This window comes from Colossoma macropomum, unplaced genomic scaffold, assembly GCF_904425465.1.
Source record: "Colossoma macropomum unplaced genomic scaffold, Colossoma_macropomum, whole genome shotgun sequence".
In the NCBI taxonomy this organism is placed as follows: domain Eukaryota; kingdom Metazoa; phylum Chordata; class Actinopteri; order Characiformes; family Serrasalmidae; genus Colossoma; species Colossoma macropomum.
In genome coordinates, this window is record NW_023494801.1 from 29,249,449 (window position 1) to 29,277,020 (window position 27,572).

Consider the following 27,572-nt stretch of genomic DNA (forward strand, 5'->3'; position numbering starts at 1 on the left):
TGGTTGCCTAAATTCCAGCCCTTGACTGGCTTTATGGTACTCTTCATCTTGTTTGTAATTAAACTCTGCACGTATTACAGTACGACTCTTGTTTCATTGTTAAGTTTTCGACGGAAACAAAAAGGTTAAATTCTCAAAACACCGACCAGTAATTTGCCCAATCAGGAATTGATTTTCTCTGTGATGTCTAGGTAGATATCCCTAAGCAAGTTCTCCTGTTGGTTAGGACTTCAAGAGCTGAAGAGAAGTCCTAATGAATTCAATTAACCAGCAGCATAATTGTGAAGCAACAGAATCAACCAATCACAATTTGATTTTCAATACCAATTTTGTGTGAACAAGTGCCATTTTCGGCCTTCTTGATGTCCTAGATAAGTCACTGATCATGAATACTAGTGACAGCCTAATCAAAGGATTGTTAGAAAAGGAAAACAGCAGCGACAGACCTGTCAGTCACTGTGAAACTGCTACAACGTAAAATATGTGCTGATATGTCTGTCACAAGCTTAGAAGCTCAAAATGTCTGTGTTTAATCTAGAGCTGCCAAGAAGTGTTCATGCGAATCAACGTTAGCTTAGCGCTAACAAACTACTACAATCCTATAGGGACACTAGCAGAAATTAGCATTAACATAGAGGTGGGTTTTTTCCTCATGTTTTTCATTGTGTTTATATCCCAAATTGAAGGCCTAGCTCTAACGTTTATGGTTCGTCACTGGTTTCTAAGACCCCCTGTCATGTTATATATTAGCAAGTGGACAACAGATGTATTGTTATATTGTTAAGATAAGGTAATAATGTTAAGATAGACAGTCAGCCATCTGGCAAATACTTACTGTACCCTCAAAATAGAACCTTAAATCTTCTAATTCAGGCTTCTTCTGATTGCTTTATGAATCAAATAAATAAAATGAATTACAGGTGGTGAGTTGTATGGCTGAGTTATATCTTTGGGGTGGCTCTAACCCCTGCTCTATCACTGAAAATTATGTCTATTTTTAAAGTGATAATTCTGTGATAGACTTTCAGTTTAAATCTTTACTGAAGACTTTTAGGAAGGAGCCAATACTCAAACTGCACCATCCACTGTATGGAATATGTTACTTGAATGTTATAAGCAGTCATGGGCTGGAGGTTAGGGAACCAGCCCTGTGACCGGAAGGTTGCCGGTTTGATCCCCTCAGCTGACAGTCCATGACTGAAGTGCGCTTGAGCAAGGCACCTATCCCCCAATTGCTCCCTGGGCGCTGTGGATAGGGCTGCCCACCACTCTGGGCAATTGTGCTCACTGCCTCCTAGTGTATGTGTTCACTAGTGTGCATGTATGTCGGTGTTTCACTGCACGGATGGGTTAAATGCATAGGTCTAATTCCACAGTGTGCAAACACAGTTTTCTGATGGTTCCGAATTATCATTAAGCTTAAAAAGTTTAAGCTAGAAAATGCAAATATATATTACTTATGCTTGGTGCTATCATAGCATTGAAATTCCTCTTGTGAAGCTAACGATAATCAGCATTGCTTTAGCAGTGGTGTAATTGAAAGTTACTTAAGCAATATAAGATTTTGCATTTAACATTGCTCAGTAATGAAATGCTTGGCTGGCACATACTCATGATTTTGTGATTATCTCTGTAAAATTTATGAAGTCGAACATGTGTGATCTCTCTATACTGTGTTCAGTCATTGTTATCCTCACCACCACATCACACTGACCACACCAAGAAAATGACCTTTTCTTCATAGAGGAGTAAATGCCAAGGTGAAACATTTAATATAAAGACTGAATTATAATGTTTTTGGTTCTATACTTTTTTATACTTTTTTTTTTCTTTTAAAGAGTACAGGGAAACAGAATGTAAAGGGAGGTAAAATATGTCTCCTTTAAGGAAAAATTCCTCTGCAGCTTAGCAAGGTCAGAGGAGTAATTAACTGTTCTTAACAGGACCTACATCATAGATGTGGAACAGCTTTAGCAAACACTGGAACAATAGCTACAGTAGTAAGCGTAATAGAAACATAACTCCAGACAGGACCCCCTACTGTCTACTCATTCCAGCCACCCAGCAAGGAGGCCCCTGAAACAGAAACTTGCCTGAAAGCATAAGACCCTATTAACTCATAACTCCACATAACTCCATTATAGACTCATTCATCAAAGCCCTGGCTAGAATGCCTCGGGTGTTGGGGTTACAGCCATGCATTCACACATTTGCAAAGAAATAATGGTTTAATACAAAACAGTTGATTTAGCATTAATATTCAATATGCTGAGCCACTAAACAATAATGTAGAGTTTAATGACCTTTAAAAATATATAGCTCATAAATAAAAGCAGTGGTCTGACCAGAAATCAAATTTGCAGTTTTCCCAACACGGTTTGCACTGGAACTACAAGGCTAATGTAGCTAACAAGTAACAGAAACTTACCAACAGATTAGCATTGAGCAAATCATCAAAAACATGCCTCAAAATTGCTTATAGTTGTTATATAATTACAAATAGACCAGGATAGATTTGGTTTCTGACATTGTACCCCTGCTGGAAAAAACAACTTTGACCAGCATGGCTGGTCACCAGCAAAACCAGCTTATGTTGTATTCTGGATGCTGGTATGCTGGTAATCCAACATGACCATGCTGAGTGACCAGCTAAACCAGCACCAGAACATGACACATGACCAACATAAACCAGCTTAGACCATGGAACGATCAGCATGTGACTCCAGGTGAAGTCTTAGGTCTTTAAAGAAAAGATGGATCTTCAAAGGTTCTTTAGTAAAGAAAATGTTTCTAAATAGAACCATGAACACCCAATAAACCCTTTGCATGATTAAAGGGATCTTTGGTGAAATGGTGCTTCAGATTGATGGAGAATGTGCTGCAGATGGATCTATATAGATCCTTTATGAAAAGGGTTCTAAATGGCACCAAAAAGGGTTCTTCTATTTTTACAAGCTTGAACTTTTCAGAAAGGTTCTTTATAAAAACAATTTACAGCACATTCTCCATCAGTCTGAAGAACCTTTTTGTAAGAGTGTAGCACTTAGTTCTGTTATTCAGACTGAGGTGCACAATCATGAAAAGCTTGTTATTTGAAGCTGTATCATACCTGACGCCTACAGTTGGTTAATTCAGGTCCAGAAAGTAAAAGTCCTCTCCAGTATTATGTTCCAACTGCCTGGCTTCTCAGGTTAACTCAAACTAGCAGCAGAAGTATCCAGGCAGTTGAAACAAAATCCTGGGGAGGATTTTTCCTTACTGGACCTGAATTACCCAACACTGCGGAGGCTGCGACAGTACAGTAATTTCTGCTGTTTACTTTTCCTGATTTTTGCCTCCAGGCTGTGGTTGCAACAACTCAGGGGAACGTTTCCCACAAAAGGCTCCAGGGCCAAGAGCAACTTTTTCTGCCACTATGGAGTAAATACCTTTCCCTTTTCCAAAATGGATGGGTTAGACTGAAATGTCATTGTATGCATTTACTGCATACAGTGCGAGCGAGAAAAAAGAAAAAACGAGAGCATTTGGCAGTGATTACAGTTGCCAAAGTAATGATATAAATTCACTAGAAGTTTATTTGTGCTTTTGTCCTCTGGCTGAAATTTCTGGATAAAAAAAGTATTGAGTCCAAGTCAAGTCGCGAGATAAATATATGACTTAAGCGTATCTTCAGTCACTGACTAGCACCCCATTTCTGCTATTATTTATGAATGCAGACAAAAATCCAGACACATATGAGCTTGTTAGACAACCCATTCCAAAACCATTCCAAACCTCTATTAATATGGAATTGCCCCCCCCATTTGTGGCTTTAAGAGCTTTCACTCTTCTCAGAAGGCTTTCCACAAGATTTTGTAGTGTCTCTGTTGGAATTTGTGCCCATTCAGTCAAAGGAGCATTTGTGAGGGTAGGCACTGGAAGGTGTTCAATGGGTTTGAAGTTAGAGCTCCTCCATATTAAAAACTTTTCAAACCATGCCTTTATGGATTTCAGTTTGTGCACAGGTCCTGTACAGTCCTGCTGAAACTAGAAAGGTTTATCATTAAGGTTTATCTGTATCATTAACACTACCCTTCACTGGAACTAAGGAGCCAAGCCCAAACCCTGAAAAACAGCCCCAGACCATTATCCCTCCTCAACCAAATTTTACTGTCGGTACATTCTGGTAAGTAGCGTTCACGTGGCATCTGCCAAAACAAAATCATCACTCTAGAGAACACATTTCCACTGCTCCAGTCCAGTGGCAACTTGCTTTACACCACTCCAGCAGATCCTTAACATTCTGAAGAGCAATCTTGGGTTTGTATGAAGCTGCTTAGTCATGGAAACCCATTTCATGAAGCTCCTGGTGCACAGTTATTGCGCTGATGTTGCTTTCAGAGGCAAAACTCTGTAGGGGATGCAACAGAGGATTGGCTACAGCGCTCGGTGGCCCCGCTCTGTGAATTTGTGTTATATTCCGCTTTGTGGCTGAGCTCTTGTTGCTAGATGCTTCCATTTCACAATAATAGCACTCACAGTTGATCACGGCAGATCTAGCAGGACAGTGGCATCCTATGACAGTGCCACTTTTAAAGTCACTGAGCTCTTCAGAACAACCCATTCTATTGCCACTGTTTGTCTATGGAGATTGCATGGCTATGCGCTTGATTTGTGTACAAAGGGTGTGGCTGAAACACCTGAACTCAATAATTAGGAGGGGTGTACACATACTGGTTTGGCCAAATAGTGTGTTTTAAATAAGGAGGGTTTTTTGTTTGTTTGTTTTTTGTTTTGTTTTGCCTCATTTTTTGTTTGTTTTTTTGGCCAAACAGTAACTTACAGCACCTAATCGAATGTTTTTAACTAAGGTATGGTCCAGCGTGCAGCTTAGCACCTCAGTGAGACCTATAAAATCCAATTTAAATCTGCATATAACTGTTTAAAGCTTAGAAAGTTAACAAATCATTGAATAAATGTCAATAATTCATGCTTTAGCAAAACAGATGTTCCAAAAATCTAGCATTAGGAGCTTCAGTGTTGCTCCATTTTTGTGTATCTCATTGCTGTAGCCAAAAAGTCTGCAACTGCAGCTGTTTTGTTCCTCCTGGCTTTCCGTAGCCGTGCTTGATTTATGAAGTTAGATGTGTGGAGACAAGCAGAGTAGTTTTAAAATCCAGGGTCATGCTGGCTACTGCCACTGTTCCTGCTTTAGCATTACCTCTGCTAGCCCCTGCCACTGGGCAACATGCGGTCTGGATTAGCTAAACCGCACACAGCGACCCAACTCGTTTTGATTAATGCACAGTTGTTGCCGCTGTGACACAGAAAGGTCAAATGGGGCTACAGAGGCAGGTGTGACATCACTGTTTGTGGTGACCTGAGCTGACACTAGTAGAATGTAGGAGATGACTTTTGACCTCTTAGCATGGTGGTCACAGTACAGCGCTCAGGATGTACAGACTGGATCAGTGTTGCACTGACGGTGTGTAAGGAAACTTGGCTGGTTTGCCAGGAAAGTGGATCTCACTGATGCTGGCCTTGGGAATACAGAAGATGGCCTACTAGAGTCCGAAAACAACAGCAATGCTAATATTCTTGAGCAAGATATGTTTTCTAGATTGTGGTAGACAGTATTATGTAACCCACTGTTATCAGACATAACAAAAGCACATTATAATTTCATCAAGGCTCTTCAAGATAATGTGTTAATTAAAACAAACACTTTTGACCCTTCTAACTATACGTAGTTGTGCAGGCTGAAGCCCAGCTGCAGTGCGCTGTATTTTGCTATGATCTGTGATTGAAGTCCTCTTATTCAAATGCATCATCCCTGTGTTCACATGATGAAAATAATATTTTTTTTAATTATTGAAAGTAATATATCTGATATAGGTTATTTTGTGGACTCCAATAGAAAAGCTACAGGCACAGCTTTTCAAACCGAAAAAATGTAAACAAAAAACAAAATGTGATTAACGGCAATTGTTTTATTCACTTGACAGCCCTAAATTTTATTTAAATTATTTCTCATTCATATCAAACAAAGAAATTTTGTCAAAAGTGCAGATTTTGATTAATAGCACATATAAGTTCATGTTCATAGAAGATGAGATATTTTATTATAATTTGAATATGTTGAAAAGTTATTGTTGTGCACAGTGTCATGTTCATAGTGACATACAGTACTGTGCAAAAGTTGGAGAATGCCCTTTATTTATTTATTTGTTACAGATTTCTTGTCAAATTTAGTTTTTTAGTTTTTTTAGGGGGTATTTTTGAGGGGATTACATATAAAATACCAAATAAAATTCTAAAATACTGTGTAATTTGAAATTCTATTTAACTACAGAGCTGTCTTTTTTGGTTAAATGTGTATGTTCTGCTTTTTTTCCTTGATGCAAAAATTGAACAATTTGTAGTTATTGACCATACTGATGGGAAATAAGATGAATGAAGGGTGGTCTTTGGCTCTTGTGCAGTACTGTCATTTACATTTTGCCATGGTTTTGTCATTATTACATTGAAACAAATAGAGAAAAGTCAAAAACGCACACTTGAATTTGCCAATTCATGCTGATATTGACTAATAATTTGGAATATGATTAAGTTGTTGATGGGAGCTTGGTCTCATATGGCTAGAAGAAACTTCCTAGATGTGTTGCTAAGATGGTCACTGAGTAGTCAAGCTAGCCTGTAAGCACTATGGGGGCAAATCCCCCTGCCAGCACACATGAGGGTCTCCCTCAAATCGTGCCTCCCTTTTACTCCTGGGGCAAATCCCTTAGCGCAGTTATCCCACACACACACTGTTAAAAACTGAATAGTCAGATCAACTCAAAATTACAAGTCAACTTATTTCACTGCATCCTTTGAGTTAAACCTGAGGGCACTAGAGTTCACTCAAGTCAAACGTTTTAGTTTAGTTAAAGTTTTCCTGACTCACATTTTTTTTTGCTCTGCATCTCATTTAAATAAACAATATAGAATATGTAAATATGAACTTTTCACTTCCACCAGGTGGGACTCCCATCCCACAATTCCACCAGGCCTTTTCTGGGCTCCCAGTTCAAGACAGCTCTGGCATAACAGGCGTTTGAACCAGACAATTGTACCACTTCCATTTTAAATTTCTGTGTCCAATAATGTTTAATACGCTGAGTAAAAAGATTTGTTGTTCTAAAAAATAAGCAACATAACTGAGTTGAAATTCTAAATGCTGTGTTCACGTTACCAGTAGATGGATGACGGCAATATTCCATTATTTTCAATGTAGCCATAACGGAAAATTCTGCCTCAACAAGATTTAAATTTTCCTGTCAACCACAGTGGTGGAATAAAATGAATGTTGATTTTTTTTGGAAGCCATGCGTCTATGATGAATTCCAGGGAAATCTGGTAGTACGCAACAAAAAAATAAGACTGCAAAATGTCCTCCTGCCTTTTTCAACGTAAATAAATGATGCTGCTAAGGCTCTCCACGGATGATCATCAATTTTTCACTAGTAATACTGTAACTAGCATGGCTTCATGCTACCATTGATCATGTAGTGCTACAGAACATCATTTTTTTCAGCACAAACATGAACACAGTCTTGTAGTTTTGTAAGTACATTGAATACTAGATAATAAGTTTGCACAGCAGGATGTTATTTTGTTAACTTATATTTGACTCAAAATTTAACTCAACTAAGTTAGGTCCCTTCCTGGATCGGGGCCTTGTCGTGGCGGAAGGGCTTGTGTGGTCTAGGGATCTTCAGACCTAAGTCATCGGGAGCAACATGCTCCTGGTAGGGTCTCCCAGGGCGAACAGGTCTGGAGTGAAGACCCAGACTAACTCGATCCAGAAACCTCCATGAAAAACGGACACAGAACATCGTGTACCCTGCCCGGGAGAGGGTCACCGGGACCTACCCCTGGAGCCAGGCCTGGGGGTAGTGTCCCTCGGCGAGCGCCTGGTGGCCGGGCAGCCCACGTAACCCGGCCGGGCTCAGCCCGAAGAGGCAACGTGGGGGGACCATGTGGGCCCTCCACCCGCAAGGTCCAGCATGGGGGAGTGGTGCAGTGCCGTACAGGCAGTGGGAGATTGCAGGGGGGCCCTTGGTGGCCTAGGCCCCTGCGGCAGAAACTGGCTCTTGGTACGTGGAATGTAACCTCACTGGGGGGGAAGGAGCCGGAGCTTGTGCGGGAGGTTGAGAGGTACCAACTAGATATAGTTGGGCTCACCTCCACCCACAGTATCGGCTCTGGAACCAAACTCCTGGATAGGGGTTGGTCCCTCTCCTACTCTGGAGTTGCACAAGGTGAGAGGCGCCGGGCGGGTGTGGGGATACTCACGAGTCCCCGGCTGGCGGCAGTACAGTTGGAGTTTGTCCCGGTGGACGAGAGGGTCACCTCAATGCGTATTAAAATCGCAGAGAGGAAAACTCTGACTGTTGTGTGTGCTTATGCACCAAACAACAGGTCGGAGTATTCGGCCTTCTTGGAGCAAGTGGGCGGGGTTCTGGAAAGGGTCCCGACTACAGACTCCATAGTCTTACTGGGAGACTTCAATGCTCATGTTGGCAATGACTGGGAGACCTGGAGAGGCGTGATTGGGAAGAACGGCCTGCCCGATCTAAACCCGAATGGTGAATTGTTATTGGACTTCTGTGCCAGGCATGGATTGTCCATAATGAACACCAAGTTCGAACACAAGGATGTTCATAAGTGTACATGGTACCAGAGCTCCTTGGGTCAAAGGTCAATGATCGACTTTGTTGTCGTTTCATCTGACTTGGGACCATATGTTCTGGACACTCGGGTGAACAGAGGTGCTGAGCTGTCAACTGATCACCATCTGGTGGTGAGTTGGATCAGATGGCAGGGAAGACTGAGGGTTAGACCCAGTAGGCCCAAGCGAATAGTGAGGGTGTGCTAGGAACGACTGTCGGAGGCCCCTGTTCGGAATGATTTTAACTCCCACCTCCGGGAGAGCTTTTCTCATGTCCCGGAGGAGGTAGGGGACATAGAGTCTGAATGGACCCTGTTCAAAACCTCCATTGTGGAAGCTGCCAGGTGCAGCTGTGGCCAAAAGCTTGTTGGTGCCTGTCATGGCGGTAACCCAAGAACCACATGGTGGGCACCGGTGGTGAGGGAGGCTGTCAAGCTGAAGAAAGAGGCATTTAGGGACTGGATGGCCCGAAGGACTCCCGATTCAGCAGATAGGTACCAACATGCAAAAAAGGTGGCAGCTGCAAAATCCAGGGCGTGGGAGGAGTTTGGTGAGGCCATGGAAAAAGACTTTCGGTCGGCCTCGAGGAGGTTCTGGACAACTGTCCGGCGACTCAGGAGTGGTCGGGGTGGCTGCGCCCAGGCTGTATTCAGCAGGGGTGGAGAAACTCTGACTTCAAAAGAGGATATTGTCGGTCGGTGGAAAGAGCACTTTGAGGAACTCCTTAATCCGGGTGACATGCCTCCCTCACGGGAGTCAGGGCCAGAGGCCTCTGGCGTGTCAAGCTCCATTTCCCTGGTGGAGGTCACTGAGGTAGTTGGCAAGCTCTTCAGTGGCAAGGCACCGGGGGTGGATGAGATTCATCCGGAGATGCTTAAGGCTCTGGATATTGTGGGGCTGTCGTGGCTGATACGCCTCTGCAATAGTGCATGGACCTTTGGAACAGTACCCTTGGACTGGCAGACTGGGGTAGTGGTCCCTATTTTCAAGAAAGGGGACCGGAGGGTGTGTGCCAACTATCGGGGTATCACACTGCTCAGCCTCCCTGGGAAAGTCTATGCCAAGGTGCTGGAAAGGAGACTTCGACCGATAGTTGAACCTCAGATTGAGGAGGAACAATGCGGATTCCATCCTGGCCGTGGAACAATGGACCAGCTTTTCACCCTCTCACGGATTGTTGAGGGGGCATGGGAGTTTGCCAACCCAGTCTACATGTGTTTTGTGGATTTGGAGAAGGCTTATGACCGTGTTCCCCGAGATATCTTGTGGGAGGTCCTCCGGAAGTATGGGGTGCCGAGGTTACTACTCCGGGCCATTCAATCTCTGTACGCCCGGAGTGAGAGCTGTGTTCGTATACTCGGCATTAAGTCGGACTCTTTCAGTGTTAGCGTTGGACTCCGCCAGGGTTGTGCCCTGTCTCCACTCCTGTTTGTGATATTCATGGACAGGGTGTCAAGGCGTAGCCGGGGTCAGGAGGGCATTATGTGTGGAGGCCGGAGGGTGGCGTCTCTGCTATTTGCAGATGATGTTGTTCTTTTGGCTGGATCACATGGATGCCTCCAGCGCACACTGGAGCGGTTTGCAGCTGAGTGTGAAGCGGTTGGTATGCGGATCAGCACCTCCAAGTCTGAGTCCATGGTCTTAGCCCGGAAAAGGATGGTATGCCCACTCCAGGTCTTGCCCCAGGTGGAGGAGTTTAAGTATCTCAGGGTCTTGTTCACGAGTGATGGGAAGAAGGATCGTGAGATCGACCGCAGGCTGGGACAAGTGGCAGCAGTAATGCGGTCGCTGTACCGGACTGTAGTGGTGAAGAGCTGAGCCGTAAGGTGAAGCTCTCTGTTTACCGATCGGTCTACATCCTGACCCTCACCTATGGTCATGAGCTGTGGGTAATGACCGAAAGAATGAGATCGTGAATACAAGCGGCAGAAATGAGCTTTCTTCGCAGGGTGGCGGGCTACACTCTATTTGATAGGGTGAGGAGCTCGGCCATCCAGGAGGAGCTCGGAGTAGAGCCGCTACTCCTCCGCATTGAGAGGAGCCAGCTGAGGTGGTTCGGGCATCTGATCCAGATGCCCCCTGGACGCCTCCCGGTGGGGGTGTACCAGGCACGGCCTAACGGAATAAGACCCCGGGGTCGTCCTAGGACCCGCTGGAGGGATTATATCTCCAAGTTGGCCTGGGAGCGGCTTGGGGTCCCCGGGAATGAGCTGGAGGAAGTTGCGGGGGACAGGGTCACCTGGGATTCTCTGCTCTCCCAACTGCTACCGCGACCCTATCTGGACTAAGCGGTTAACGATGATGATGATGATGATGATGATGATAAGTTAGGTCAAGTTATATGGCAGAACTTGGACATTTAAGTTCTTCAAATTACAATGTAAAAAGTGGCTCGTCAGATCTACTTAAAAAAATTACTTTGTGCGATAACAAGCAATTGAACTAGTTTTATTCAATTCAAAAAAGGAAAGAATCGTTGATTCAAAGTATTCATTTAGGTTGAATAAAACTAGTTAATTTACTTATTACCACATGAAGTCATTTTTTAAGTAGATCTGATTAGCCATTTTTTACAGTGTAGGTATTTTATATGCTTTGCGTAGTAAGGCAGATTGTTTGGGACTAACTAAAAATAAAAATTAAGGGACTAACCTAAAATAAAAATTAATCAACCTAATTAAGAATTTTCTACAGTTAACTTACTATTAGATGTTCAATTAACTCAAAAGTTTAGCTGTAATTAACTTTAAGTTCTTAAGTTAAAACATATTAAACTTAAGGTGTTTAGGTAACCAAAACAACGCTGCATAGTACAACTAATTTAAGTTGGATTTTTTACAGCAGTCTGGATTTGCCCCAGTGATCTTTAGCTTCACCCAAATAATTACAGGAAGGTTGTAAACTGTACCCAAGAAACAATACCCAAGCACAGGATTTCTGCTCACCACTTGTTTTGAAATTGGTGAACACATGCAACTTGGGCACACACACACACAAACACACACACACACACACTGGGAGCTGTGTTATGAATAATGATACAACCTCATGTTAGGCACTGGTGTGTAATTTAGAGCTTTGTCTGTATGATTAGTGCTGAACATGACAAGCATCTCTGGAAAGAGAGAGAGAGGGGGGGATAATTTAGAGAGAGAGAGGGGAAGTAGTAGTTTATTCTGGTCAGGCTGCCTTACAGTACAGAGAAAACCAACCCCTGAGCTCATTTGTTTGGACGAGGCTGCAGCAGCAATTAGACTGCATAGGATTCAGTGCTGTTTTAATTTACTTCTTTTTTCAGCTTTACTGTATGCTCAGTCTGGACATATCTATCAGTCACATTGGGCTGCATATAAACACTCCATCAGCGACGGCCGCCGTGCATGACCACAGCCCTGTCCTTCCTACTGCTGAATCAAGGACTTGGCTGTGGGACAGAACATGTGTGTGTGAAAAAAGCTGAAATACAAAAGTCTTTTTCAGACATATACATATAGCACAGCAACTTTTAGGCAGGCAAAAAAAAATGTTTATCTGAGAAGTGTGAAGGTTTGGAAGTTTAGAATAAATGCAAATAAACAAAAATGCAGTAAAATGTAATAAAGATGGCTTGATTTAAGGAATATAGGTGAAAATAGATAAAAGAACTGGTTGGTTCCTGAATTCTTGATGCATTTGGTAACATGGTAACTGTACATGCTTGGCTTCCTCAGTGAGAGGAACTCTCACAGATAAGGGTCTTTACATATCATTTTCACAAACTTTGCATAGTATTGCAAGTATCAATTTATATGGAATTAACAAATACAATATATCATCGCTGTGTATCTCTATGTGAAAATTTCGAATGACGAATGGACCAATAGAAATGCTGCATTACTTGGAATACAACTTCTTTTCATAAATTTACATTGAAAGTTTTTGCTTCCACTGTAAAGTTACTTAATCTCATATTGTAGAAGGCTGAGTCTTTAACACATTTCCAAGTCAAATTCACCACTGAAAAAAAAAAAAATGTTATTTTAACTTGAAATAAAATTACTGTTTAGGCTGCCTTAAAATTTTGAGGTAATTGATTTTCATATAGTAAGTTAATGGAACAAGAATATGTGTTTCATTTCCTATGTTTTAAGGCAGCCCAGACACTATTCTAAGCTCTTTAAACATTCTCATATCAAAATTTCATCCCTCAACCTTTAGGGATTCTATTTTATTTATCCAGATTAATTTTTACAATGTGTAATTTTCATGACTTATGGACCAATAGAAATGGTCCAAAAGAATAGTCCACGTAGGCAAATTAACTGGGACACTGTTGGCTCTTTGTGTGCGGAAAATTATGACTCTGTGTTGAGCTGCTAGTGAACAATAAGGGGCGAAAGGGGAGAGGTGAGAACCCCCTGCTGTGAAAACAATTCCAACCTCTCCACAAAGACAGCCATTTTTATTTTTATGGTAAGATGTTAAATTCAGCAAATACACAGTGATTTTGTCTTAAAATGTGGAGACATTTGTTCTCTGTGGAGGATGTGTATTTGTTTTCAACAAAGACTTAACCCTCCTATTATGTTTGGGGTCAAACGTTTAACAACTCTAAATAAATGATTGACTTTTTTGCTTCATATTTAATGCCTTTTCCTTATTTAATAGGTACAACTGGGTAAACACAAAACTAACATAACGATATATTTTCAAAGTCCTCTACACTATTTGTATGCATCTGTATTCTTTGATATGACAGTTATTGTTCTGTTGTTGATGATGTTGTTGCTGGTATTGGTGTAGTTGTGTTGCTTAGAGTAAACTGTGTCCAGGGATGGTGGGCTTTGTAATGTAACAAGTGGTTAGAAGTGTCTACTCTCTTGGTATGTTGTGTTACCCCTTGCCTGTGTTTCTTGTTGAACTAGTGATAGGCTAGGCATTTCTTGCTGCCTATTGAAGTGGCTGTTCAAAACAAAAGCGCATTCACCTATATTCACTGTTTTCTGTGTCTTCTTCTATGCTAATGCCACAGTGGTGTCAGAAGTGGGATATGAACATACTCAAACTCAATTTAACAAACTCAAAGGCAGATGACAAAGAAGACAGAGTCCAGCAGAAGATGGTGACAGAAACAGCACATGAGACTTGGTGCACATCAGTGACAGCACACATCCACCTGCCACACTTTGACAGTGAGAACGCTTTGGAGCCATACTCCGCATAGCTATAAGTGGTCACCCAACATCACAGCTGGATGGTGGCTGTCACCGCAATGTGTCTGTGCATGGTACTGGGGGGAAAGCACTATGGATGCTTAAGGATCTGCTGCCAGAACAATATGATGACCTAGCAACATTGACCAGAGCCCTCCAGTGACACTTTAGGCAGGTGCTTGCAGCATGGATGGCCAGACAGCAGCTTCTGGAGGCGAAAGGGAGAGGATTATGTAAGTAACACCCTCTTCGGCATCAATGATGCAGTAGACGACAGAGAAAATGGAAGTCAGTGGAGAGGAGGGCCAGTGCTGCTGCCGCCAACCCCAGTAGTTTAAGACTCGGGGAGTATGTTTTATTTAAAGGGCTATTTAGCCATGCAGTACCTGACATAAGCTTGGGTAACATTTTTAATTCTAATCATTTTTCACCCAAGGAGGTTAATTTGACCAGGGGCCCCCAAAATTTTGCATATGACTGTATATTCCATTTACTTTACTGAAGAAAAAATGCATAGGTCAACTGAGCAACACAAAAATCTCATTTTATGGCTACTGTGAAAAATTCTTAAAAAGGTGATTCATGAAGATATCCTGAATTATTGCATAAAATTAAGCCCATGTATATGCAAATGTTTTAATTTTGAACTCTTTCAGGATCTTTCAGGATTTCAGGAGTGAGGAATGAGGGATCATTTGTTCTCACATGTGTATTCATTAGCATTTTGGCCAATTTATCTATTAAGTCACAGACCGGCATAGACATGTACTTGTCTACTCTGGCTCAGTCACTCTGCCGCAGGCTGGTGAAAATAATATACTTGTTTAAGCGGGGGGAAAAAATGACCCATGCAAACCAGCACTAATGACTGTATGAAATATTTGCTAATGGGATCATTAAAAATAAAAGCTTTAACTTTAGCTGAACTGTATTTTAACACATTCAATTATTTCCCGTGTTTAATGAGAGACTTTCCTCCATGTATTTATTATATAGTCTTTAATTGTCTGGACAACGTGGCGGAATAATTAAGACAGACCACACATGCACGGAAAAGGGGATCACACAGAGGGAAATGGGCGATCACATAGGAGCGATAAACACATCAGGTTTCCAGCTTGTTAATATGGCTGTGCAAATTCAAAACAAACACAGGACTTCTTTTTGCTGAAGATCGTTTTTGCTGACACACTCATTGGCTGCAGTGAAGCTAAATGCTTTCTGCAGACCCTCAACACAAGATGCTTTAATTGCCAATAGGTCATTGTCTCTGCAATATCTAATCAGTTCTTTGATTAGCTGCTACTATGTAGAAAAGACCAGGTGGATTTATAGTTAAATGTGTACAAAGAATAGCTTATGGCATAAACAGCAGCTTTGAGATGCACCTCTGCTCTGAAACACCTCCCTTTACATTTAGTTCAATTATTGGTAACATTTCAGTGTAACAGTGGGGAAACCTCAGGGCCTTTAAGACCTCCAGAGAAGGCCTGATGATTTATGGGAACTAAAAAAAAAGTATGTCTGCAATGTTTAGCTACTTTTTAATCAATAAAATCAAGCTTGTATGTAAATGCTGCAAGGATTACATCACTACTTTTGTTTCATTGTTACCTTATGGATGAAAATAAAATGGTTAAAATCTTAAAATGATGTTTTTTCAAAGGTTCTGTAGTAAAGACGATGGTTCTACTTAAAGCTATGAGTTCTGTATAGAACCATTTCATGCCTAATTGGTTCATTGCATGGTGAAATGGCTCTTCAAATTGATGGACAGTGTGTTGTATATGGTTGGATGTAGGACCTTTTAAAAAAATATCACCAAAAAGGGTTCTTCTATTGTTACAAACTTGAAACCCCAGCAAGTCAACCAATTCACTCAACAAAGAACCATTTACGTACAAAAATGGTATTTTATGTGAAACACATAAAAGATTTGCTTTTACCGAAGAACCCTTGAAAAGTCATCATTTTTAAGAGTGCAAATTTCTCTACAATGTACCATTTCGATCAAAATATTCTGAAGGAATCTCAACGATTAATTTATGCAGAAAAATCAGTGGAATTCCCATTTACATTGTCCAGCCACTGGAAAAATGCTTGACCCTTTTGTCTTTCAAAGTCCACTGAAGCATTACTGTTGGCACTGCTATGCTAACAAACCAGCCTGTTTGGAGGGCCTTTTTTTCACCCATGCCAATAGGATTTAGACCCCCTCTACTGGCAGCAATAAAAATGCATGACATGCAAGATCTCTGCAAACTATTTCTGGATCACCTCGATTATACCCAGATGGAATCTTCCACCACAAACATTTAGAACTGCAAGCGGATCCGAAGTTTCACCTCAACAACAAGAGTGCCTGGAATCCGTCAGTTCCAGAGACGCTTCCAGCCTGTCCAGCCTCCGTCCCATCACATCCCATCCATCTCCTGGCTGCACAGCAACACAGCTACGTTTTAAAGACAGCTGCCAAAGCAATGCTTCATTTAACAGACTGAGGAGATCTGCTTAGCAAAGCTGTACTTGTGCACTTCCCAATATGTGGACATCATCTTTATTTATTTTCCATGTCTGAGTGGACAGTGTGTCTCTCAAGGCCAAGCCTGTTTATCCTGTTTGGGTTGTAATGAGTTCAGCAGATACAACAAAAGTGACCATCACGATAAGTTAGTTTGTCATATGCCAGACAAACTAGCTTTTCCATTTAGGCATGTTAAGTCATTGCTTAAATTAGAGACTGATGTCAGCAGTTGACTTAAAGATTTAATTAACTAATTTTAGGGCCGGTGCTGTTGATTACATTAGTAGTAATCTACCAGTTATTTTAAAAAATCTTTTTAAAATGTTTCACCATGTAATGGCATCTCTGCATGCCCGTCACCGTCCCCACCCCATCCCCAGGTGACCTAACAGTATCACCACCTTATCTCAATGTAGGCCCCTGCTGTCCCTATACATGAAATATTCTCCTTCATATGAGTGATTTTTAACCCCTTAAAATCCCAGGCTTATTACATACTAAGGTTTACTATTAAGTAACTACAGGGACTTCAGTGCAAACTGGATGAGCTATTCTAAGTTTATAGAAGTGTGCAATAACACTTTGGCCCCACTGGTGGGCCCTGGTCATTTAAGGGGTAATTTGAGGTTGCTTTTTACTCTTAGGCCCTGCTCACAGTTGATATTAACATCCATCCTAAATGTTCTGGGGCCGGTTGCGCCAGCTAAATGGAAGTATAAATGTAGGCTACTTGTAATGTAAAGGTTTACTCAGTTAAGGTTTATGCATTACTAAACCAAAACAAGTTGCAATAACACTTTATTTGGATGGTCCACTGTACATGCTTTGTAAATGCTTAATATGTTAATACTTAATAGTTAATTGGTACAAGTTAACATATGAACATGCAACAAAGTCCTGATCATAAGTGGACAGCCAGACGTATAGCTGTTTGCACCTGGCATTTCTATGAGTCTGAAATATGCCTCCAGTGACCACATGTGATTGGATTTTGTGGCTCGAGTAAGGAGGTCACCCACATTTACAACACCAGCCTCTCACTGCATTTGTTGTTAGACAAAAATTGTCATTGCATATCCTTTTTTTGTATAAATGTAAGAGCTGTTGAAATTATTTAGATCACATGGATTGCTGGAGAGAAGAGGCAGAAAAATAAACTATGCAGCTGCTTTCCTCTGCTGTGATGATGCAGCTGATTAAGGTATTTATTTGCCGCATTCGAAGATGCATAGAGGCATTTTAGCATTTATACTACAAAGCTCAGGTGTTCATATGCATCCCTGGGCACCTCCGAAGGTGGCTTGGGTGATCAGATCAGGTCATGCTCTGAGACGCATTGTACAGCATTCATATTTGTACTTGGCGCTCATCCAGGATGGTGGGGGTGTGTTAGTGCCACTGGCTTGGCAAACCTGTATACCTGTGAAGGGACCATTGATGCTGAGGGGTACGTACATATTTTGGAGCAACATACTGCCATACAGATGATGTCTTTTTCAGAGATGTCCCTTCTTGTTTCGGCATGGCAATGCCAAGCCACATTTTCAACAGTGTGGCTTTGTAGTGAGGGAATGCAGGTGCTAGACTCACTTGCCTGCAGTCCATACCTGTCTCCCACTGAAAATGTGTGGAGCAATATTAAACCATATATGACAAGGGAGACCATGGACTGTTGAGCAGCTGAAGTGTTATGTCCAACAAAAATTGGGAAAAAAATGTACAACAGTTCCCAAATGTTTACTGAACACTGGTAAAGGGAAAGGTGACATAAAACAGTGGCAAACATTTTTTTTTTTTTGTCTTTTTTTTGTTACAGACATTACATTTAGAATAAGTGTATACTAATAAATATCTATACTATAATATACATACAAACAAATAAATATTTTAATATAATATTAAAATATCTAATTTTTACACTGTTTTCAAAAAACAAAACAAAACTCTATATATATATATATATATAGGCCTTCCCTTTTCATATGATGTTAGCAAGATGGGAGCGCATGTTTCCTCCAACACATGAAGTACAGTATCTTTTCAACTAGTGATACGGTGAATGCTTAGATGTTTGTGTTACCCTTAACCTAAATCGTATTGTTATGTGCAATCTGTGTGCATTCAGCAATTGTTGGCTTCTAAATGGGTTATAAACAAAGAAAAAAAGGTCCTACACTTCTGCAAAGGCACTTGTCCACAGTTCTTTTGCTCTGTTTGTGCTGCACCACAGAGTCTGCGGCCAGCCGCTGGAAATGAATAAGTCTTTTAATGCGGTTTACTGTTCTAGAGCTGACATGGAACCTTGCAAAATGTCAGGTGACGTTTCCTGACCCTGGTCAGACTTTCAATAGTAAAGTTTTCTGTGATATTTAGTTAAGCTCAAATGTCTGAAGGAAATGTTTTCGCATTGCTAACAAAGAAAAACGGCTTGGTTTGGAAAGGCAAGCACTCGTTAATTCATAACTGGGCAGAACCAGTGAATTCTGAGGCAGGAAAATGAAAGAGTGGCTCATTACGATGACGATGGGGAAAATTTAGTGTTCCACGCAGTGCCATCGTCTCGACATCAGGAGCATGAGAAACGCACCCTCCTGCAAGTCGGACTACGCCACAAAAACAAACTATAACTCTGAACGCGCTGCCATTAAAATTCCAGCACCTTTTTCCAACATGGGAAAATAAAAGTAGTCTTTATGTAGAATATTTCACAAAGAGATGGTTGTGCTGGGTGACAGGAGACAAGTGTTGGCAATAGAGCCTTAAGCATATCCAAGTCCAACTGCCACTGGGCCTATTTTTTAGATATCTGCTACAAAACTCTATTTTTATACAAAATAAGTTATCCAGGCTTACTCCTTGGACTGAAACATATTTAAATCTCTACAGCAGTTTCTGGCAAAAATTAGGTCACATTGTAGTTCAGTGAATCAAAACAAATATTGTGGTCATTCTAAAATTCCACCTGCTGTTTCAGACTGGGTGATTGAATTAGTGACCCTCTGGAAACAGTGTCGGATGGTTAATGCTCTATTTGTGTCTCAGTAGGATGCAGAGCAGAGCTTTTGGAGCACTTTGCATTTGGCCTGTTTGTGTTTCGCCCCGCGCCCTAAGGCTTGGTGGAGTGGGGAATGAATGGGCTCTTTGCAGGGGGTCACCACAGAGTACAGGGAGACTGAGGCTCTGCAGAAACATTCTCAAGGTAAATGACAGACTTGGCATTTTGTTGTAAAAGTGAGTGAGAGGCTTATCATCATGTGTGTGTGTGTGTATATATACATGCATATATATATATATATATATATATATGTATATATATACTGACCAGCCACTTCATCTGTTGCTGCACAGTTTGTGTTGGTCATCTTCTAGCTCTTCCTCAGCAGTAACTGGATGCTGTTGGCTCTAGCAGCACTGCCGTGTTTGACTTGCAAACACTGTGCGTCCAAAAAGAAAAGAAACCTCCTGCAAATTTTACACACACACACCTTCTAAGCCACGTATCCTTCTGGGTCATGGGGGGACCTGGAGCCTATCCCAGCAGTCATTAGGTGGAAGGCAGGATACATCCTGGACAGGTCACCAGTCCATCACAGAGCAGACACACAGACATATACATTCACACACAGAGGGGCAATTTAGCATGTCCAGTTAGCCAGGCTGCACATCTTTGGACTGGGGAAGAAACCCACGCAGACATGGGGAGAACATGCAAACTTCACACAGAAAGGACCTTAGTCGCCCAGCCGGGGAATCAATCCCAGGCCCTCCTTGCTGTGAGGTGACAGCGCTACCCACTGCGCCACCGTTTCACAAAATAATAATTACGCTACCAAAACTTCAACAAATGTTTTGGTAGTGACTTTCAGCAGTGAGAATTTTAGGTAATTTTGAGCAGAACTCAAAAATGCTAGCCAGTACATCACACAGCTTTGAACAGTTGTACACACATAAGATTATAATATTTTTTTTCATTAAAACACAAAGACACTTTACTTTATTGCAAAAAGCATGTGTTTAAGTAGTGGTACAGATTTTTTTAATCTAAAAATTAAAAAATTAAACTTATGATAAACTTAAATCTTCTAACATTGCTTTTAAAGGAAACCAAATAGCTCTTCTATGAAACAAAACAAGATAACCCAACAGCAGCAGATTCAGATATCACATTATACGCAGTATAACATAGGTAAAACGGTAGAAATAGACACTTTGTTTGCATCATCCTTAAAAATCATTAAAATTAAGATTAAGTGACTCTTATCAGTCCCACAATGGGGAAATTTCACCTCCACAATCTAACCCATCCGTGCAGTGAAACACCACATACACACTAGTAAACACACTAGGGGCAGTGAGGACACTTGCCCGGAGCAGTGGGCAGCCCCCAGGGAGCAGCTGGGGTTAGGAGCCTTGCTCAAGGGCACTTCAGTCACGTACTGTCAGCTCAGGGGATCAATCCGGCAACCTTCTGGTGACAAGGCTGTTTTCCTAACCTCCAGCCCATGACTGTCCCCCTTTCTATTGCAAATGACAAGAGAAAGAAATTTCCTTTATTAAAAGATGTGACTGACATTTCACACTTTGAGAACTTTTTCCTGTTAGATTGAGTTTTTATAACAAAGTTGTAGTGTTAATTTACTGATAACTAACTTAATCTGTGTCAGCACATCCTACGGTTTCTCAGAAATGTTAATGTTTCACTCAACTTGAATGGCAAGACCATAATAGCCATCTGGCTACCATTAACTAACAGACGTTAGTTAGCTAACAGAAGCTAGTTAGCCACAGCTATAGAGACTGTAGAGTAATCTACTTTTATCTACAGTTAAGAACTGTTGGAAAATGTCAATTGAGAGTTGTTTTCAGGCCAGGAGTTACATACCAGCCTACCTCCCACTACACACATATATGTACACACACACACACACACACACACACACACACACACACACACACACACACAGATGATTTCCTCCATGCAAAATAACATTTTCAAAAATCTGCACATTTTCATATTCTTCAGTTCTTACTCTTATTTATTCTTTATATGCCACACTAAGATCTAAGATCAGCATTTCTTACTGCCCACCTGCTCAGATATGTCCTCATCCTCCTTAAGTAGATTTTCTTTCTTGTCCTCTTGGTGCACATTTTTTGCAGTTTTGTCACCCCATACCAGATTCTCACCGCCACACTGAGTTTAAAATTCTAATTACTCCAAGCTGATGCTAGCTTCTTATTCAAATTTCCATATGATCTTAAATAGAGCAGCAGATATAAGCTACATCATTCAAGGCGCAATACTAAGATGCTTCAATAATAAGGTTTTTTTTACACATGATTTTTTCAACAGATAGAGGTAGGTGTGTGTGTGTGTGTTTGTGTGTGCGTGTGTGTGTGAGTGTGTGTGTGTGTGTGTGTGAATGTGAGTCAGTATTACTCAGTAGGGGGTTTTGACACTTGAGTGTTTTGGACATGTGAATATGAACTCTGGAGTTGAGAGCAGCAGTTTGTCTGGACATCTGCTGCTCAGTCCAGACGAAACACCAGAGGGGGCAAATTTAAACCCAGCAGCTCCCCGCCAGCCAACACACTGTAGCTGCTCTTCCACAAGCTGGGAAAAAAAAGATCCAGCTGGATTCTGTTGGAATGCCTACTGCTTGAGTCCTCTGTCAGCTCATTGTTAGCTTATCAGCAAATGTCTCTCTAATCCTGGAGAAAACGCTCACCCCTGCATCCAGCTTTCCACTGTCAGAAAGTTCAGGAAGAAAAGGCACCGAGGTTAACACCCTATCCACCGTGAAAAACCCTTAATCATAGAGTCATCTGTCCAAACAGACAGCCGGCTCTGTCCAGCCTGGACAGACAGTAGGAAAGAAAGCAGATTAAGTAGAAGCAAAAGTGCGGTACAAGGCAGGATTGACCAACATGGACAAAAATATCATGACACTTTAACATATCATTAAACGTGAGATTTTCCCAGTTTTCCCATTCTCCCAATTTGTCTGATAAGACATTTTTGGTGTTCAAGGTTTGCTTCTTTGGCACTGGAGCTACAAGGCTGATCTAGCCAACAGCTAATGCAATCTAATACTCACTCGTTAGTGTCAAGTTACCTTGCCTATGTGCTTTAACACTGAAAGCGTATTCACACTTGGCAGGTTTGTTTTGATCAAAACGAACCCTGGTGCGATCGCTCATTTGAACAACTGTGAAAGCTGCCGTTCGAACCCTGGTGTGCAGCAAATAAGTACACCAAGGCCCCCTGAGGTGGTCAGTCTCAGTCCACTTCTAAAGGACCCCGAGTCTCGTCTTCTCCTCTCTGCAGACCCTCTTTGGTATATGATGAATTTCTGACACTATTTTTCATCTATTCATGAGCTCAGAGTTGATAATCACAGAATGGATAGCAGAGATGGGGATCACAATCGAGTTGCATGTTCACTTGACTCGTGACTCAATTCGGACTCTAAACTTACGACTTTTCAGCCAGAGAAAAAACACAAACAAAACTAACACCACCAAATTTAATGTGGTAGATGAAAAAAAACTTTAGTTTTTTACCTCACATGACTATCTTTGCAGGTTGACAGGTTTGCCATGGTCAAGCGCAGCCTTGACTGCAATACTGTTCTCTTGCAGCTTACAGCAGCATAAGCAGCAAGACTCGGCTCAGAATCACATTAATTGAGGTGAAAATCTTTGACATATTTTGGTTTTAAAAAATGCACAAGAACCAACGGCACCCAACTTCAAATATCAATGACCCCAACGACTTACAAGACGTACAAATGGACAAAAGTACATCACTTACTTTTAGTAGCTATTCTGAAGCCTGAATTATGCTGTACTAATGATGTTGAATAGACTACAAAAGAGTCAATTCATTGACTCCAAAGCATCTGGGAGTCAGGGTCGACTCTTGGCTAATGACTGTGAGAGTCAAAATGCTTGAAGTTGACTCTTCTACTGATGACTCAACATTGTTTCAAACATAATCTCATGATTGGCTCAAATAAAATGGTATTCCCAAAGTTTGTTATTTACTAATGAAGTCTGGTCATTTTGATGGCAAGTAGAATGCCTGTGTTTGTGTAGCAATTCTTAGGTTTGGTTGTGTGTCAGAGCAGTACACTGCTAGCCTAATTGAGTTCTTCTATCTCTCATGCCAATGCTACTCAACAGCTGCAGTAAGTGCCAACTCTGAGTACAAATATCTAGATGTCGGAACTATATATATATATATATATATATATATATATATATACATATATATTAGGGGTGGGAATCTCTAGGCACCTCACAGTTCGATCCGATTACGATTCAGAGGGCTGCGATGCGATTATAAAACGATTATCGATGCATCTCAATGCATCTTTTTTTTCTAAACATGATTTCCATTTTCTTACTGTGTGAGGACTTGGTAGTTTTAAAACAAAGTATGTGTAATGATCCATAATGAATTTACTTCAAATATCTTTTATTAATAAAACAAATGGAAGTGATGTGGCAAGTGAACTGAAGGCTCTCATTCACTGCTCTTGTTTAGAGACGCTGCTGCCACTCATCTGTGATAAAATGCGCTGTTACGGTGAAATAAAATAAGTGGTAATGGATGACCACGCAGCACATTATATATGCTTTAGTGATTTCATAACTTCGGTTTTGGTCTCGTAATAGGGGGTGGGGGGCGCGAAAGACTGCAGGTCACGTAGCAACGATGTTTCGCCGAGCGAGTAGCGAAAAAGGAAAAGAGAAAGACAGACGAACATTTGGAGATGAATGGACTTATTCGCATTTATAAGCAGTGCAGTTGGTTTCCTGGTACGTTAAATCTGCAACGAGAGACTGTCAAACACCAAAAAGTTGCGAAGATGAAGTCGCTTCTCTTTCTAATTTTCCCGTTCCACCTTAAATGGTGCCGCTTTTACATTCGACGCCTCAGTCAGAATTTAAGGTGGAACGGGAAAGTTCAGCAAGAAGCTGGCGAATGAGAAGCGACTCCAGCCTCGTAAAACAGCGGAACGCTGAGAGACATTTTACAAGAAACTAATCAACTTTTGAGGAAAAGTTTTCTGGTGGAGATGGAAGAAAAGCGGCTATAGCTAAAGCTTAAAGCAGAGCAAAGTAAGTCTGTGTTTTTGTTTATATTTTTTAGCCTAAACTAGGACATCATCACATACTGACACATACTGGACATTAAATGCGGCTCCCAAGGTGGTTTGATGTTAAAAATGGCTCTTCTTAACATTTGTGTTGTGACTCCTGACCTAACCTGGCTTTAATGCAGAGGGAGCCGGTCGGATTTCTCGCTCATCCAGTTGTGTTTTTGTTATGTGCCGCCACAGACTGTCCGGGCGCTGCACTTACCCACTTCCAGGTTCCGCCCTTTGCGTTCCGTCAACATTACGTTATAAATTAAATATTTAGAAAATCGATTTTTGACGTTGATGAATCGATTCAGAATCGTCCACGTCTGCATCGCGATGCATCTAAGAATCGATTTTTTCCCGCACCCCTAATATATATATACTTTCAACTGTTCTAGAGTGAAAACATGTTAAATGTGGATAATCAGTAAATAACACTATTTTGTTTTTACTGATGTTTATAAAGCTGTGACCACACTTCTTAGTATACTGCTCTGAAATTTCATCTTGTTGACCACCACAGTCGCTCTCCACTACTGAGCTTCCGTCCATTTGTACCTGTGGATGCAACACTGATCTGCCTCAGGGTGGCGCTATAGTAAGTTAGTTCACCCAGTTGGTCCTTTATAGCATAGCAACTGTAACTATGCCCTGGATACCTCTGGAAAGCTTTACAATATGCCATAACATCTTTGTAAATCTGCAAACTTGCCCAGTTTTCCAAGAGAATGGTGGAAAGAGTGAATTGTTACTCAATTCTCAAACTAAAGACAAAAGTGTAAGATCTCAACTAATGCATGGAAGACTATTACTAAACTAGAAAGGAACATTTCCAAATGGAGAACTTTTGAACTGAATGTTTTGTTGCTATTGAAGTTAGCATCAGCAAATGGCAGGTGAGTTAGCAGCAATAGCTTTTTTTTTTAACTCACAGTGATCATAATCACTATGATCTCTGACAGCCCTAAAAAGTGAGTAAACCACCTTCAGGGTTCTTTCATTTTCACTACATCCATGTATGAAAGTTACCATTGTTTTGGTTAAAATTAATTGGAGTCCAATGACTGGACTCAAGAGTCAGTGTTGACTCCAGAAAACTTGGAATCGTGCATCTCTGGTCTGTACTTTAGCCGATTTTTCCTATATAATTAAAAATCAAACAAGTCTTGGCTGACTTCATTTACAAGTTTGGGAATTACAGTGTAAATTTGATTTTCCATCAAACCTTCGCTTTAAGTCTGAATAGTGTTTTGAATGCTGAAGAAAACAAAGGGCTTATTCTGGTAGCTCTGGATTACATCTGACTTTAGAAAAACAAACCAGCTCCACATTGCAGAGGACTTTGCGGCCTTTTTGCCACAAAGTTCTCTTGTCCTTAGACATTTTCCTCAAACTCCTGACCTTTCCATAATTTCATGGGTAGCTAATTTCGCTAACTCTTATGTGTCCAAATGAAACTTCCTGTGCTGCCTTCCTTGATTTTGCCTGATCTAGTAGCCATGAGCATCCATGTTAGTCACCTCTGCCAGTGTATTTAGTGAGACCATAGGCTTCAGGGAAAACATAGAGAAACAAATAGGAAAAGAAGCTTTATTCAACTGTTTAGATATAAGTGAATGGCTAGACTTTTTCTCCATCCCCATATATAGAGTAAACAGCACACATCACCACCTAGTGTACCAAAATTGCAGGAATTGAAAGTGGATAAGATGATAATATGTATTATTAATCTTGCTTTCAACATCATTTTGTTATCAAAGCCTAGTACAGGGACTATTTCTGATTTCTGGAGTGTTCTGGGTGTTTTGTTTTTTTTTATTTTTATATATGAGGAGCACTACTAGTAGATATAGAAGCAGTGGAAAAGTGGCTATTATCGCTACTCTTTTCTAACAGAGATCATCACACTTTCACAGTGAATGAATTGCCATGTTAATAGCAGTTCAAATTGGGACACTTCCTCCCCTAGCGTAATACATGATTACATGATTTGAGAAATCATTGCACGTGTGTGTGTGATTGAGAGTAGCAATGGGGAATGTGGTGAGGAAGCGGATGAGCTTGGCAGTTATTTATGGACCATGCCGGGTTTTTTGTGTATGTGTGTGTGTTTAGTTGTCTGGGTTTGGATGCAATATGGGATGCAAAAAGGGAGAAAAAGTCTCTTCCTGTAGAGAAATCCATTTTGGGGAGTTATTTTCTGAATTTGCGTGAGCTATTTTCTGAATTTTTTGAGGAATGTTTGATTTTCACTGTTACTTTTCAACTTTTCAAAGCATTTGTGAATGCAGCAATGGATGGTGTTTATTGACAACTGTTTTTAAATGTACCCCCAAGATGGATATCATCATATGGTGATATCCATCACAGAAGCATGCTGTTTTTTTAATGCAGTGCCGTCTGAGAAGTCAAAGGTCATGAGCATTCATTTGTAGTTTTTAGCCTTGTTCTTTACTCACAGAGATTTCTCTGGATTGTCTGAAACTTTTCATGATATATGCACTGTAAAAAAGTTCCTAATTTTACAGAAAATAACCCTAAATTTTTACAGTAGTTTTCTGTTTTTTTAATTGTATACAAACCTCTGTAAAATTTCAGACAGTATCTGTAAATTATAGGCCCAACTGTTATTTTAAGAATTATGCCAATAATTAATTACATTTCTTTTTTTATATATTTATACAGTATTTTTCTGTTTTTTTTAATTACATGCAAATTTCTGTAAAAAGACAATAATTTATCTATTTAAATATGTAGCACATTATATAATGGTTTATGTCTATGGCTTTACATTTTTGTGTACTTTTACTTTCAAACTCTGTAATTCTAGATACAAATTTAGCAGACATGTTTCATTACGTCAAACGTAATGCATAATCTTTTTTTTTAAAGAGTACAAATCTACACTTGTCTCAAGGTTGCAACTTTCAGGCATGTTTGTGGCTCGGGTCACACCCAGTCAGTAATGTCACAGTGAGTTTTAGCACATGCACTCCAGAGGGTGACAAACCTAA